The sequence below is a fragment of the Trichechus manatus genome, unplaced genomic scaffold (genome assembly GCF_000243295.1).
Source record: "Trichechus manatus latirostris isolate Lorelei unplaced genomic scaffold, TriManLat1.0 scaffold00112, whole genome shotgun sequence".
In the NCBI taxonomy this organism is placed as follows: domain Eukaryota; kingdom Metazoa; phylum Chordata; class Mammalia; order Sirenia; family Trichechidae; genus Trichechus; species Trichechus manatus.
The window spans coordinates 5645457-5662017 of NW_004444048.1; positions in this window are offsets into that span (position 1 = coordinate 5645457).

The window sequence follows — 16561 nt, forward strand, 5'->3', positions numbered from 1 at the left end:
CTGTCCTTGGTAGTACCCGCAGCATCCAGCATGGAACCTGATCAGTGAGTGCCTCCGGGATTCTGGAGGTCTTAGGGAACCACCAAAGATAGCATCCTTTCCCATTATATCACTTGCATGGGAGCTACATTGGAGAGTTTTCCATTTCTGATAGACTCTCCAGTTGTGGGTGGAAATGCCTGGAAAAGCATCTTTTTGGGGCTAAGCAGAAGTCTGGTGAAATGGGTGCTCTCCAGTCTGGATATTCAGATGGCATAGATATAAATTGTTTTAGGCAAACAGTTGTTCTCCCTATGACACCACTCTAAATTGGGTAGACAGATCCTCTTGGTGGAAGGTTTTCTACAAGAAATGTTTGGGGTGAAGAAAGGGGAGGTTGTAGGCTCCCTGGGTGTTTCTAATTATTTCAAGGAAACCAGAAACCACAGATTAAAGAGGAAAGTTGGTATTTTACTGCCTTTCCTTAAAGTGATTAGTAGTAAGATACTCAAAATGCAAAGATCTTTGTTCTGGTTCTCTAGGTACTGCAAAAGAAAGGGGGCAAGTGGAAATCTAAGGAGCTGTGCCCAAGCCTGAGTATCCAAGAAGAACCTCAAGAATTCAGAGGCAGGCAAACTGGCATGCAACTCCCAAACTAACCCAACGGGAGAAAACATGGATAGGAGATATCTTAAAGTGTTTTTCTTATATTCTGGAGAATCAAAAAAATGGTATATAGTATGTGAAGAATGAGTGTGAAATTAGGAGCAGGAAACTTGAATGCATGTTGTAAATAATAATTAACTGTTGTTTAATTGGAAGGGAGTTAGAGGAAAAGCAGACCAAGAAAAGGAGCCTGGGGTTGGGGCTGGGTCAAGATTCTGCGTTGGACGTCTCTCTCATCTCCCTGGTCATTATCATCTCTCTGGTCTTTATCATCACAGAGTCACCCCTCCCCCATCCCCCCCACTGGCCAAGCGTCCTGTCATGCTCTTCCTCCCACCTTTAAATGATTTGCCCATTCAGAACTTTACATTTCCATCTAATCTTAGCACAGATAAAGCTTTCTCTACGCTTCCCTGAGGCTAAATAAAATTAAGCTATGGGAAGTCCCCCACCTCTGACAGGGATCTCCAGCAGCATCTGTGAATAGATGCTATGTGTGCCTGCACAGTGGTCTCCATTCAGTTATGAACCACCATTCAGTTATGAACAACTTACACACGTCTCCTTTTGGAAGATAGTTTCTTGCCCAAAATGCACTTGTGGTCACCTACCAACTTTGGAAGTGACTAATGAAAATGTCATAGGTTAATGAAAACTGTAAGAAATAATTAGGCAAGGATTTTTTTTTAAATTTTTTAAAGTTAAAAATGACTTTTTGTTAGCTATAAAAACAATAGAGGTCATTGTTTACGGCAGCACTTTTCACAATAGTCAAAAGGTGGAAACAACTGAAATGTTCATCAACAGATGAATGGATAAATAAAATGGAGTATATACCTACCATGGAATATTACTCTGCCATAAAGAGAAATGAAGTCCTGATGCATGCCACAACGTGGATGAACCTAGAAAACAGTATGCTGAGTGAAAAAAGCCAGTTGCTAAAGGACAAATACTGTATGATCTTATGTATATGAAATAAATATATAGAAACCAAAGGTTATTAGTGGTTACTAGGGGTGGGACAGAGGGGAAAAGGGGAGTTTTTGCTTAAGAGGAATTGAGTTTATGTTAATGGTGGTGGAATAATTTGTAAAAGGATATTGATAAAGTTTGTACAACATGAAGAATGTATTCAATGTCACTGAATTATCCATGTGGAAATTGTTGAATTGGTGAAGGTTTTGTTGTGTATATTTTCATCACAATAATAATAAAAATACAAAATGATTGTGTAAAATTAGAAAATACAAGACAAAAAGAAGAAATATTTTTAAAAACCAACCTAACCCAAAATTTTAGGGGCAGGAAATGCTATCGGTGGTAACTGGGAGCTGGGAATGAGGAAATGATATCGAATGCCAGATGGACAAGAGAGGACTCTTTGGGGATAGAAATATTCTGTGTTAGCACTGTCCAGTAAAAATACAATGAAAGCCATAAATGCAAGGCACATAAGTAATTTTTAGTTTTCTAATAGGTATAGTAAAAAAAGGGGAAAAAAAGTGAGATTAATTTTACTATAATTTATTTAACCCAATATATTAAAAAATTATAATTTCACCATATAATCAATGTAAAAATTACTGATAAGATATTTTACATTCTTTATTTTAGTTAGTCTTTGAAGTCCGGTGTGTATTTGATTTTGGAGTAGCCTCATTTCTAAGGCTCAATAGCCACATGTGGCAACTCTACTGGGCAACAAAATTCAAAAGAGTTTGAGTAGTGTTTACACAACTGTATACATTTATTGAAACTCATTGAATTGTACACCTAAAAAAGGATGAATTTTACTGTAAGTAAATATACCTCAATTAAAAAAGAACACATTTTTCTACTAGCCAGAATGAGCCAATATTATGTTCCTTTCATGAACATGTGTTAAAATTATTCAGTAAAGATGAATCTCAGAAATGGAACTGGCCAATTTAAAAAAAAAAAAAAGAGTTAAGAACATACATTAGAACCACCCAAGGCTAGTTATTTTCATAGACTTCAGGTGTGTGCATATGTGTGCGTGTGTCTGTTTTTTCCATTTCACAGTTTAGAAAGGACTGGTGAAAATTTAATTAGCCAGTACAATTTTACAGTAAAAATAAAAGATGATTTGCATGTGTTTAGCGAGATAAAAATGAGTACAAATTGTTTTGAAAAGGACCCAGTGCTAATTTTAGAAGAGAGCTTGTTTTCTAGCTGCTTCTCTTGCAGCAGTATTCAAAATCACTTGTCTCCTGACTTCCTTCTGTTTTTATTATATAACGTGCTTTGTAGTAACTATTTTGACAGTGGATATATCTGTGTGCAGGCCTTTTTAGAGTGTGTTGGGGGGAGGAGGTTCATGTGCTTATCTGGTAGGAGGTTGCGGGGGAGTGCATTTAACTTTCATAACTAAAGCCAGGAAATATTTTTGGCTGTGGAACAGTGTGTCACTAGTTATAAATAATATAGTTGGCATTTGATAATAATTTTCATGTTTTCTTTCTACATCCAAAATTTAAATTTTGTTGAAGCTAAATTAAACATTGACAGTTTATAAAAGAGTAAGTTTAAGAGAAATAGCCGAAAGGGTATCTTCTAAATAGTCTTAAAACCTCGATGTCTGGACTGAAAATATAAAGATACAATTAATTAGGGTTGAAAAATCAACTTCTTAAGTTTCGACTGGAGAAAACCCAGCTGATATGAAAATTATGCCACGATATTTATAGGCTAAATCTTAAAGGGAGCACAAAGTATGAAGTAGTTGTTTTAAAACTGTACAACCCACAGAATACGTCTAAGTGGACCCCAGATTTGGAACAAAGTAAGCTATTCTTTGTTTTATCTGAGCTTACTTCAGGGCTCTGTGCTCAAGAAGCAGTTAATCCAGCTCTGTAGTTGTTATCAAGATGAATTTTCATCTACAGCTGTGGTTCTCAGATTTCAATCTGTATTGAAAGTGCTTTGCCCTGTTCCCAGAAATTTCTGGTTTAATAGTCCAGGAATGGGGCCGAGAATCTGCACCGTAGCCCTCAAGGTGACATCTTTGCTTTTCAGCATTTTAAAGAGGTCTTTTGCAGTAGATTTGCCCAATGCAATGCATCATTTGATTTCCTGACTGCTGCTTCCATGGGTGTTAATTGTGGATCCAAGTAAAATGAAATCCTTAACAACTTCAATATTTTCTCCATTTATCATGATGTTGCTTATTGGTCCAGTTGTGAGGATTTTCGTTTTCTTTATGTTGAGGTGTAATCCATACTAAGGCTGTGGTCTTTGATCTTCATCAGTAAGTGCTTAAGTCCTCTTCACATTCAGCAAGCAAGGTTGTGTCATCTGCATATGCAGGTTGTTAATGAGTCTTCCACCAATCCTGTTGCCGTGTTCTTCACCTAGTCCAGCTTCTTGGATGATTTGCTCAGCATACAGATTGAATAAGTATGCTGGAAGTATACAACCCTGATGCATACCTTTCCTGATTTTAAGTCACACCGTATCCCCTTGTTCTGCCCCTTGGTCTATGTACAGGTTCCACATGAGCACAATTAAGTGTTCTGGAATTCCCATTCTTCACAATATTGTCCATAATTTGTTACGATACACAGTCGAATTCCTTTGCATAGTCAACAGAATACATGTAAATATCTTGTATCTTCAGCCAAGATCTGTCTGACATGAGCAATGATATCCCTTATTCCACGTCCTCTGCTGAATTCGGCTTGAATTTCTGGCAGTTCCCTGTCGATACACTGCTGCAGCTGCTTTTGAATATCTTCAGCAAAATTTTACTTAAGTGTGATATTAATAATATTGTTTGATAATTTCCGTGTTTGGTTGAATCACCTTTCTTTGGAATGAGCACAAATATGGATCTCTTCCCATCAGGTGGCCAGGTAGCTGTCTTCCAAATTTCTTGGCATAGACGAATGAGCACCTCTATTGCTGCATCTGTTTGTTGAAACGTCTCAGTTGGTATTCCATCAATTCCTGGAGCCTTGTTTTTTTCCAGTGCCTTCAGTGCAGCTTAGACTTTTTCCTGCAATACCATCAGTTCTTGGTCATATGCTCCCTCCTGAAATGGTTGAGCATCAACCAGTTCTTTTTGGTACAGTGACTCTGTGTATTCCTTCCATCTTCTTTTGGTGCTTCCTGCATTGTTTGATATTTTGGCCATAGAATCCTTCGCTATTGCAACTCGAGGCTTGAATTTTTCTTCAGGTCTTTGCACATTTCGTTATAATACTTTATCTTCTCGAGCTGCCTTTTGAAATCTCCTGTTCAGCTCTTTCACTTCATCATTTCTTCCATTTACTTTAACTACTGTACATTCAAGAGCTAGTTTCGGAGTCTCTTCTGACATCTATTTTGGTCTTTTTTTTTTTTTTTTCTTTTCTATCTTTTTAATGACCTTTTGCTTTCTTCATGTATGATGTCCTTGATGTCATCCCACAACTCGTCTGGTCTTTAGTCATTAGTGTTCAACGCGTCAAATCTGTTCCTGAGATGGTCTTAAATCCAGGTGGGATATACTCAGGTCATAATTTGGCTCTTGTGGACTTGTTTTAAGTTTCTTCAGCTTTAACTTGAATTTGCATATAAGCAATTGATGTTCTGTTCCGCAGTTGGCCCCTGTCCTTGTTCTGACTGATGATGATACTGAGCTTCTCCGTTGTCTCTTTCCACAAACGTAGTCTGCTTGATTCCTGTGTATTCCATCTGACAAAGTCCATGTGTATAGTCGCCATTTATGTTGTTGAAAAGGCATTTCCAGTGAATAGTTGTTGGTCTTGCAAAATTCTATCATGCGATCTCCACCGTTGTTTCTGTCACCAAGGCCATATTTTCCAACTACTGATCCTTCTTTGTTTCCAACTTCTGCATTCCAATCATCAGTAATTATCAATACATCCTGTTTGCTTGTTTGATAAATTTCAGATTGCAGAAGTTGGTAGAAATCTTCAATTTCTTCATTTTTGGCATTGGTTTTTGGTGAGTACATTTGAATAATAGTCGTATTAACTGGTCTTCTTTGTAGGCATATGGATATTATCCTATCACTGACAACGTTGTATTTCAGGATAATCTTGAAATGTTCTTTTTGATGATGAATGGGATGCCATTCCTCTTTAATTTTTCATTCCCTTCATAGTAGATTGTATAATTATCTGATTCAAAATGGCCAAGACCAGTCCATTTCAGCTCACCAATATCAATGTTCAAGTGTTCCATTTCATTTTTGACAACTTCCAGTTTTCCTTGATTCATACTTCGTATGTTCCAGGTTCCAATTTCTAATGGATGTTTGCAGCTATTTATTCGCATTTTCAGTCACCACTGCTTGTCTATCAGTTTGTCGTACGATGGTGGCTTACATGTTGCTGTGATGTTAGAAGCTATGCCACTGGAATTTCAAATTCCATCAGGGTCCTCCATGGTGGACAGGTTTCAGTGGAGTTTCCAGTAAGACAGACTAGGAAGAAGGACCTGGCAATCTACTTCTGAAAAATTGGCCAGTGAAAACCTTATGAATAGCAGTGGAACATTGTCTGATATAGTGCCGGGAGATGAGCCCCTCGGGTTGGACGCCGCTCAAAATACGACTCAGGAAGGGCCGCCTCCTGAAAGTAGAGTCAACCTTAATGACATGGACAGAGTAAAGCTTTCGGAACCTTCATTTGCTGATGTGGCACAACTCAATATGAGGTCTAGGGTAAGCCCTGAGAATTCGCATTTCTAACAAGTTTCCAAGTTATGCTGATGTGCTGGTTTGAGGACCACACTTTGAGACCTATGGCTGTTAATGAATTTGGTGTCTTAATTTATCAAAGATCCGTAGATGATCATTTGAACAACTTTTGGGGGAAAGAATGGGGAAGGGGGTGGTAGGCAGGATAGTATGTGTCCTTGGACTCCTACCACATTGAGCTATCTTTCCGCCTTTTCCCCCTGGCATTTCTTTACTCTCAGAGCAACTGGTATAACTGAAAATACCCCAGGGGTGGGAACAGGAATGTGACTATGGAGGATAATTTGAGAACTATGATTATTATTCAGTATGAAGTCAACAGTGCTTCTAAAGCTCTGACCAAAATTGCTTTTTTCAGATTTTATAAAAAATGTAAGTATGCTATATCATATTTCAGTACCGATATTGGCTAGGTGGCATATTAACCCACTGTATTATGGAAATCTCAACTCAGAAACTGAACTCATGATCTTAATCCCTAAACTTGCTCTTCCTCCAAGGTTCTTTATGATGGTATCATCGTCCGTCCAGTTGTTCATGCCACAGGCAGGGCATCATCCTGCGCATCGTTCCTTCTCTCTCGCACATCCATCCCTGCATCCAGTTATTCTCAAAGTCTTCCCAATTCAATCTCCTAATATGTCATGTATCTGCCCATTTCACTTCATTACACCATTTTGTTTAGTCCACCAACTCTTACCCTGGACCCTCTTACCACATCTTTGCTGGCTCCCTTCTGATTCATTAGCTACATTGCAGCCAGTGAGGTTTCTTAGAAATACAAATCATATCAGGTCACCCCTGTACTTAAGATTCTTCAGTAGCATCCCTCTGTTCTTAGGATTGCTGTTATCATTAGATGCTGTCAAGTCACCTCCAACTATAGCGACCGCATGTATAATAGAATGAAATGTTGCCTGGTCCTGCGTCATCCTCAGAATCGTTGTTATGCTTGAGCCCCATTGTTGCAGCCACTGTGTCAGTCCATCTCATTGAGGGTCTCTCCCTCTTTGTCACTGACCAAGCATGTTTCTCCAGTGATTGGTCCCTCTTGATGACATGTCCAAAGTAAACGAGATGAAGTCTCACCATCCTTGCTTCTAAGGAGCATTCTGACTGTCCATCCTCCAAGACAGATTTGTTCGTTCATTTGGAAGGCCATGGTATATTCAATATTCTTCACCAACACCACAGTTTGAATGCATCATTTCTTCTTTGGTCTTCTTTTTTTCGTTGTCCAGCTTTCACAGGCATATGAGGCGATAGAAAATACCATGGTTTGGGTCAGGAATACCTGAGTGTTTAAAATTCTCAAAGTGGCCTACACAGGCCCTGCATGATGTGGTCCCTGCTGGCAATCCCAGCCTCATTGTGAAACACTCCCCCTTTGTTCTTTATACTCCAGTTCCACTAACTATTCCACTTCCTGAACTAAGCATGTTTATAACACTGCCCTTCACTGAGGTAGTTCTAGTCCCATATCCCATGGAGAAGGGAGGTGAATGTGGCATTCACAATTGACCGTTTTATTAAGATTAAAGCTGACAAATGGCCTTTTCTATTGCTTTTTGAAAGATAGGTACTCCCAGTGACAAGTTGAAAAAGAGCCACTGCTAGTTCTTAGAGAACCTTTGTACAAATAAGAAATCAGCTCCCCATCCCGACATTCAACATTCGCAGCCCCAGAGCCTGGAACAGGCTGGATTTCAGCCTTCACTTGCCTAGGGCGGGCACCCTGTACAGGATATAACCTGAACAGCCAGAATGGTGATCTTGACTGGAGATGTCAGTCTTTTTTCCTCCACATTAAAACAGGCCTGTTTGTCCTCGTTAGAGGCAGAAGAATACTGGACAACTTCTGGAAATCCCTGGTAGCCCTGTGATTTAGTGATGATAAGAAATGTGTAAAGGTTTTTACCATGAAGCTTTAAAAATTGTTCTTTGCATGACTCGGATAGCATTATGTATGTGTCTTTCCAAACCAGTATGTTTATATCTGTGCTGCTTGCCTGGTAGCTGTGTCTCATAGTTGAAGATCAGGAGTGATTTACAGTCTAGAATGTCTCCAGCTGCTAGCATCTAAGATGGGAACCGAGCACTTAGCAGAGACCCCAGACTACTGCAGTTTTGCTTTGTGGGGGTTGGGCCTCCAACATGTTGGAGATGCATAGCATTCTTTCATATGACATGTTCACTCTTGCGAAAATGGCTTGAAATATTTGAAAACTGGCAGGAGGAGAAATGGGAGGAGACCTCATTTTTGCTAGGCATGAGTCATCCTGTAAAAATTTAAATTGAACACTTCATTAAAGCAGTTTCATTGTTGGTATAAACCTATTCATTAATTATTAGATTGCTTTGATGTATACATTATATATCTATGTGTCTTCTGGCAGAATCCTAGGGTAAACCTCTCCCTGAACAAACACTGAATAGATAGTGATTTGATTTTGCTTGTTTCTTATAATTTTGCCTTTGATTTGGGAGTTTCCTTGGAAAAATCAGTTTTGTTTCTGGTTTTAAACTCATTGTTGACTGTTCAACTTTGTGGCTGGTTTTTGTTTGCTTTCAGATTTATGGAAGTACCTACATTTTATCTGGGGGGGAGCATAGGAAGTATATGAAAAATAACCACTTACATACAATACCTTTGTAATTTCAAACACTAATGGACGTTCTCTGAAGATAAATGCCTCACTCTCAATAGGAATAGAATTTGAAACGGGGAGCAAGTCATCTCTCTGTAAACGTGTGTTGTGATTTTGAAATTGCTGAATACACTGTATCTAATTGAATTAGTGTATACCAGTTCATTGCTGGGGCATAAAAAGCAGTTAGTTGAGAGCTGTGTTTTTGGCATAAATATTTCCCATGCAATATTTAAGACATACTCCTACTAAAAATTTGTGCATTATTTGTCAGAAATCCAAGTTTCACTGGGCATCCTGCATTTCATCTATTACCCTTATGTTCGCTATATGCTTGATTTAAGAGGCAAGAAAGTATGCAATGCATTCTAGAGAAATTTCCTTCCAAAATGGTTAAAATAAAAAGATTAGTGCTTAAGTAATCCCTATAACAGACAAGAACTTAAGTAACAGAAGCTGGAAACAAAGAGCCTTAAACAAAATTATGTGCATATATGTATGTTTCACAAAAAGTAAACACAGATTTGGCCTTATGGAGCCAGAGAAAAGAGAAAATATAAAATGCTCCTGATTAATTTTTTTAATGCTGTTTATTATCCATTTCAAGCCATTGATTTTCATTCTGTAATAAAATTGAACCAGGCCAGTGGGGAGGAAAAAAAATAAAGTAGTTGAACACTGCCACTGAAAAGAATATATTGTGGCCAGCAGATTTTTGCCTAGAACACTCATTTTTCAATAGAGAGCGGTACCTGTGTTTTTCAGGCAAGTTGCACCCTGAACTCTGCCGGTCATAGGATGCCCTCTGCCTTTGTAATTATAGGCCATTTGTCCTGGGGCATTTGGTCAACCTACTGCTGCCACACCTCAGCATTTCATTCTAGGTCTCACTGCCCGTAGTTGAGCTTCAATACAAATTAGCCTCAGAAATCCATCTGCACATATTTTGAAATCTTCTGTAAATCACCGAAAGAAATCTATAAATTAGCTGAAATTTCACCCCTTTTACCAACACAATAGAGCACCTTAGTGTTGGTGGTGTTGGTTCTGCAGTCCACGTCACTCTCTCGTCCATTGGGGCACAATTGTTAGATAAACAATTGTTAGAAAACAAATGTGATAGCAGCACCTTTAATAAGGGGCTTCAGTCACTTCCTTTCTCTCCACGTCCACAACCTGTAAGATCCCCTGATCTAACACAGTCCAAGTTCTGAGGATTTAAGTTATAGCAGATGGATCTGTAGCGTGTTTTTTACCTGATGTCTTGTTTCGGTTACGCCATTTTTATATAGCCTTCATTTTCCACACAAGCCTTGTTTAGTTGAGCAATTTTGAAATTTTTCAGCTTTCCAGTGCTTTGGACTATTTATTCCAAGAGCTTAGAGCTGACTTTTCTGGCAGGTCACTCAGTTACTGTCCAGTGACTCCTTCAGAGATGTAGATTCTTGAGCTGAAGGATGTCTTCCTTTTCTCCTCTGGGCCTTTTCCAGTTTCGGGAAGATGGAGGCATCTGCCCAGCCTGTCTACAGCCCCCTGGCTCCTTCATACTTATATGCCGCTGTCTGTACTTTTAAACTCTCCTCACCTTCTGTTCCCAAGCATGTCATGTATAAACATGACTCGTGTGTACCTTGTTAGGCTTTTATACACCCAGACACAACCCATATTTCATTCCTCCTAGGTCAAGAGAAGAGTCCCTGTGTGGCGCAAATGGTTAAGCACTTGACTACTAACTGAAAGATTGGCTGTTCAAACCCACCAGAGGTGCCTTGGAAGAAAGGTCTTGTGATCTCCTTCGAAAGGTCACAGCCTTGATAACCCAATGGAGCACAGTTCTACTTGGCAACACATGGGGGTTCCAGAGAGTTGGAACTGACTCCATATTAACTGTTTTTTGTTTTGTTTATGCCAAGATATCAGTAAGAAAGGAATCTTTTCTCCCTTCTCACATAAATGAGTTAGGCTTTGTCTCCCCTCAAGTATAGTCTAAAATATCAACAATCTATTAATAAAACTACCCTTCCCTGCAGGAAACAGGAATTTAAGGCTGGTTAGATAATGTCTGGCATTTATCATTGCCCATACCTCTGTAAGTGTGTAATAGCATGGAAGGAGACCAGGGGCCAAGGGTCCTTTCTGAGTTAGTGTGAAAGACCCTAGTAATCTTTACTATTAAGATAAATTTTAATATTATAAAATTTCTACTAAACAAATACATATGTTTACCTGAGATGAAGGTCACTCCTCTGTTCCATCATTATACAGCCAATCCTCACACACACCCCTCCCATCCCAGATAGAGTACCTTCTACAAGAAGAGTTCCTCCTGGGTATGGGCCTTCGGTTAGCTTAGAATTCCCCTCCACTTATGTCAAGTCTCTTTAAGAAAGGCCCCTCCTGTGAAATTCTCATGTGGAATTGGGACCAGCATACCCAGCCTTGCCCTACCTGACCTAATGATGTTAAAAAAGGATTCAATAAATGAAAGTCATTTTGTCTGAGCTATTTTCCTACCACCTAAGGGGTGGATTGGTTGGTTAAAACAGGCTCTTATACCACTTGCTAGCCAACTCCAAAGAAGTGGGCCACATTTGTAACAAAACTAATAAGCAATAAGGATATCACCTGTCTCAGCTAGTCTTTCAAATGTGGCCTTTCATTTATAAGATCCAGGTACTTCATCAGGCTTTAGTGTAAAGGCTGGTAAGGTGATGACTCTCCTTGGATGATACTTCTGTCGCTCCTGTTGTTTCCTTACTTTGGTGGATGAAGAAAGTACTTGTGATGCTTGGGTTTGGGAGTGGGTGGTTGGCCACCTCAGTAAATGGCAGCTCCATCTTTCTATGGCTTAGGCCACAGCCCTTGAATCCTTTCTTTCTGCCAAAGCCTATGTCAAATTCTTTTAGCTTTTCCATCAACATTATGCATGCAGTGATGGAAATGTTGATATCTTGTTAAGAGATGTTTTATGTAGGTCTATGCATATGTTAGAATTCATCACTCTGTACAGTTAAGATCTGTGTATTTCAGTCTAAATATCTAAATCTGATCTGAGCCCACCCTGATTTGAGCCACTGGCATCTCTCACCTTCATTAATACAGTTGACTTCTAACTGTTCTCATTGCTTCTCCCTTGTTGCCCTGAAGTGTGTTCTTAGCAACCAGCATGATACTTTTTAAAGCAAATGAGATCATGTCACTCCTCTGCTCAAAACTCCCTGTTTCCCATCTCACTTGCCAGTAAAGTTCTTACCATGGCCTATGAGGCTGAACACAATCAGATTCACCACTCCACCACATCCTCCATACTTCTGGGGCCTCATTCTCTCCTAATCCTCGGGCTTACTCTAGCTTCCAGCTACACAGCTCAAATATCAAATCCATCAAGCCCTCCCTTCTCAGGACCTTTGCACTCACTGTTGTTTCCACCTGGAAGCACTTCCCAAATATTCACATGACTTGTTCCCTCATCTCTTTCAGGGTTGTGTTCCATGTTACTTTATCAGTGGGGCCTTCCCTGATTATCCTGTTAAAAATTGTAACTCCCTGCCACTCCTTTCTTCACAAAGAGCCAGGGCAATGTATAATTAAGAACATGGACTCTGGAACCAGATTCTCTGTCTCCAGATCCATTTACTACCTGTGTGACTTGGGTGTTCACTTTGTGCCTCAGTTTTATCACCTATAAAATGGGGATAAAAATAGTGTCAACAGGGTTATTGTGAGAATTCATTGAGTTAATGTATGAAAAGCACTTAAAACAGTGCCTGGTACCTAGTAAACTAATGTTATCTGTATCCCCCTTCCTTGCTTTATTTTCTTCCTATAGCATTTATAACCGTCTGATGAAATAAAGGAATGAGCTTTGGTGGCGCAGTGGTTAAACACTTGGCTGCTAACCGAAAGATTGGTGGTGCGAACTCACCAGCTGCTTTGCAGGAGGAAAATGTGGCAGTCTGCTTCTGTAAAGATTTACAACCTTGGAAACCCTATGGAGCAGTTCTGTTCTGTCCTATAGGGTCACTGTGAGTCAGAATCAACTCAACAGTAATGGGTTCAGAATCAACTCAACAGTAATGGGTTTTATGGGATGTACTATATATGTAAATTATTTGTTTATGGTCTATTTTCTTGCCATTAGAATGCATGTTCCATCAGAAAAATAATTTTCTTTTACTTTGGTGCTTTACCTTCATCACCTAGAATAGTACTTGGCAGATATTGTTGTTGTTAGGTGCCATCAAGTCATTTCTGACTCATAGCGACCCTATGTGCAACAGAACAAAACACTGCCCGGTCCTGCGCCATCCTCACAATCATTGTTATGCTTGAGCCCATTGTTGCAGCCGTTGTGCCAGTTCGTCTCATTGACGGTTTTCCTCTTTTTTGCTGACCCTCTACTCTACCAAGCATGATGTCCTTCTCCAGGGACTAGTCTCTCCTGATAATGTGTCCAAAGTACATGAGATGAAGTCTTACCATCCTCGCTTGTGATGCCTGTACTTCTTCCAAGACCGATTTGTTCATTCTTCTGGCAGTCCATGGTATATTCAATATTCTTTGCCAACACCATAATTCAAAGGTATAGAGTCTTATTCAGTCTTCCTTATTCATTGTCCAGCTTTCACATGCATAGGAGGCAATTGAAAACACCATGGCTTGGGTCAGGTGCACTTTAGTCCTTAAAGTGACATCTTCGCTTTTTAACACTTTAAAGAGGTCTTTTGCAGCAGATTTGCCCTATGTAATGCATCTTTTGATTTCTTGACTGCTGCTTCCATGGGCGTTGATTGTGGATCCAAGTAAAATGAAATCCTTGACAGCTTCCATCTTTTCTCCATTTATCATGATGTTGCTTATTGGTCCAGTTGTGAAGATTTTTGTTGTCTTAATGTTGAGATGTAATCCATACTTATTGAAGGCTGTGGTCTTTGATCTTCATCAGTAAGTAATTATTTGATCTGTGTACTTTCAGAAGGTTATGGGATGGGTTGGGGCAGGGTTGGCATACTTTTCTGTAAAGGGCCAGTTAATGCATATTTTAGGCTTTATGAGTCACAGCTACTCAGCTCTGCTGTTGTGGTATGAAAGCAGCCGTGGATGATATGTAAAGGAATGAGTGAGATTCTGTTTCAATGAGACTTTCTTTACAAAAACAGGCAGTGGGCCAGATTTGGCCTGTGGGCCATAGTTTGCCAGCCTCTGGGTTCCCATTGCTATCCATTCAGTTCCGACTCATAGGATCCTGTAGGACAGAGTATAACTGCCCCATAGGATTTCCAAGGCTGTAAATCTTAGGGAAGCAGATTGCCACATCTTTCTCCCACAAAGCGGCTGGTGGGTTCTAACCAACAACCTTTCGGCTAGCAGCCGAGTGCTTAACCACTGTGCCCCCAGGGCTTAATTTACTGATTCTCATTACCCATCTCTCTCTCTCTTTTTTTTTATTGTTATGGTTTAAGTGAAAGTTTACAATTCAAATTAGTCTCTCATATAAAAATTTGTACATACATTGTTATGTGACCCTAATTGCTCTCCCTATACTGTGACAGCACACTGCTCCTTTCCACCCCAGATTTCCCGTGTTCATTCAACCAGCTCCTGACCCTCTCTGCCTTCTCATCTCACCTCTGGACAGGAGCTGCCCATTTAGTCTCATGTATTTACTTGAGCTAAGAAGCACAGTCTTCAGAAGTATAATTTTATGTCCCATAGTCCAGTCTAATCTTTGTCTGAAGAGTTGGCCTCGGGAATGCCATTACCCATCTCTTAAGCACATCCCCCACCACAACAATTAGTTCTGTTCACTCAGAACTGAAATATAAATAACTTGAAAAGCATTATATTACCTATTATTATTTGGTTCAGTACTCATTAATTGTAAAAAATTTCCATGTGTCTTTTAATTTTTTGATAGTAAATAATAATGTTAAGAATATATCGTGTACTTTCAACCGTATAATTTCAGGGCTCATCTGAAAGCACATCTGTATTAATGATTATGGCCAGAAGCCTGTACACTATGAAAGAAAAGGAAATGTTGGCATTCCACTTATTACACGGCAGAGGATAACCAACTCCCAACTGAAACAGAAACCAACAAAAATTACCTACAAGAACACAGTTTAGCTTTTAAAATTATTTATAAAAACTATTTCTCCACAAAACTGTTCCCTAGCCCACAATTTTTACCACTTTTCACAATCAATTTGGTATGCTGGCAAGATTCTTCTAGTTTTTTAATACAGCACGTTTTGACCATATTGTATGAAAGACAAACTATGAAATTTTAGCATGAAGTCTATAGACTTTATTACCATAATTAAACAAAACAAAGTAGATCAGAAATTATATGCATTTTGCTGTTGGTGCATCATAATTAGACATACACAGTAGGTAGTTGAAGTATATGAGTACCATTGATATTAATTTCATAGAACCGTGTCTCATCAGTGTCAATGCTGATAGTTTTCTGCCTGCCATTTAATCATGTTCATCATTTTACATGTGTGAAAAGAAAACAAACCCGAACCTTGCTCCCTAGTTGTTGGGGTTTTCTGGTTCACTGCGTTGCGCCTTCTCTGCATCTGCGGTCTGCGGCTGATGTTTCCAATCCAAAGTCCTGTATCCACCACAGCAGTGCTTCTCAAACCATCTCTGGTAAAGACCCAGTTTTTGGTTTGTTTTTCCCTTATTTCAATCCATCGTGGATGAATTCTTTTGTAAAGTTAAAAAAAAAAAAAAGAACAGCCAGCAAGATTATCATGTAATTGGATATCATGGCAGGGTCAAATTACTATAAAATTTTCAAAGTGCTTTTTTCTCATTTTCTGTGCTTATAGTAGACCAGCAACAATTTGTTCCAGCGCTCCAACCACATTTTAAGTAGAACTGCTTTAGAGCAGTATTTTTTCAAATGTTTTTGACCACTGTAAGAACTGCTTTCTTATATCATGATGCAGAACATATGCATGCATGCCTACATACACATAAAGAAACATGCACACAGAAGCCTCTGAAATATCAGCCACCTAAAAGGAGAGATTTTTTCTTTTTTGGTGTCTGTTTCACGGTTTGGTCTCCAGTACCTAGCACATGGTAGGCCTTCAGTCAATATTTGTTGCATGCATTTGTGTAACTGAGTCAGGTTTCACAGAACGATATTTAACCCTGACTCCCTGTTAGATACTCTGATGCTTTCGATTTTATTAAAATAAATGTTGATTGCAGTCTATGAAATTTATTTCACTGCCTTCTGATCTTATGGGTTGTGACTCATGGTTTATAAAACACTCCTCTAGAGATTAGGCAATTTGTTCTTTTTTCCTCCCCTTCAGAGTGTTAGGAGCCCTGACGGTGCAGTGCTTAAGCACTTCGTTGCTAACCGGAAGGTCAGCAATTCCAACCCACCAGCTGCTCCATAGGAGAATCTGCTTCTGTAAAGATTTACAGCCTTGGAAACCCTGTAGGGCAGGTCTCCTCTGTCCTATAGGGCCAATATGAGTTGGAATCGACTTTCTGGCAATGGGCTTAGAGCATT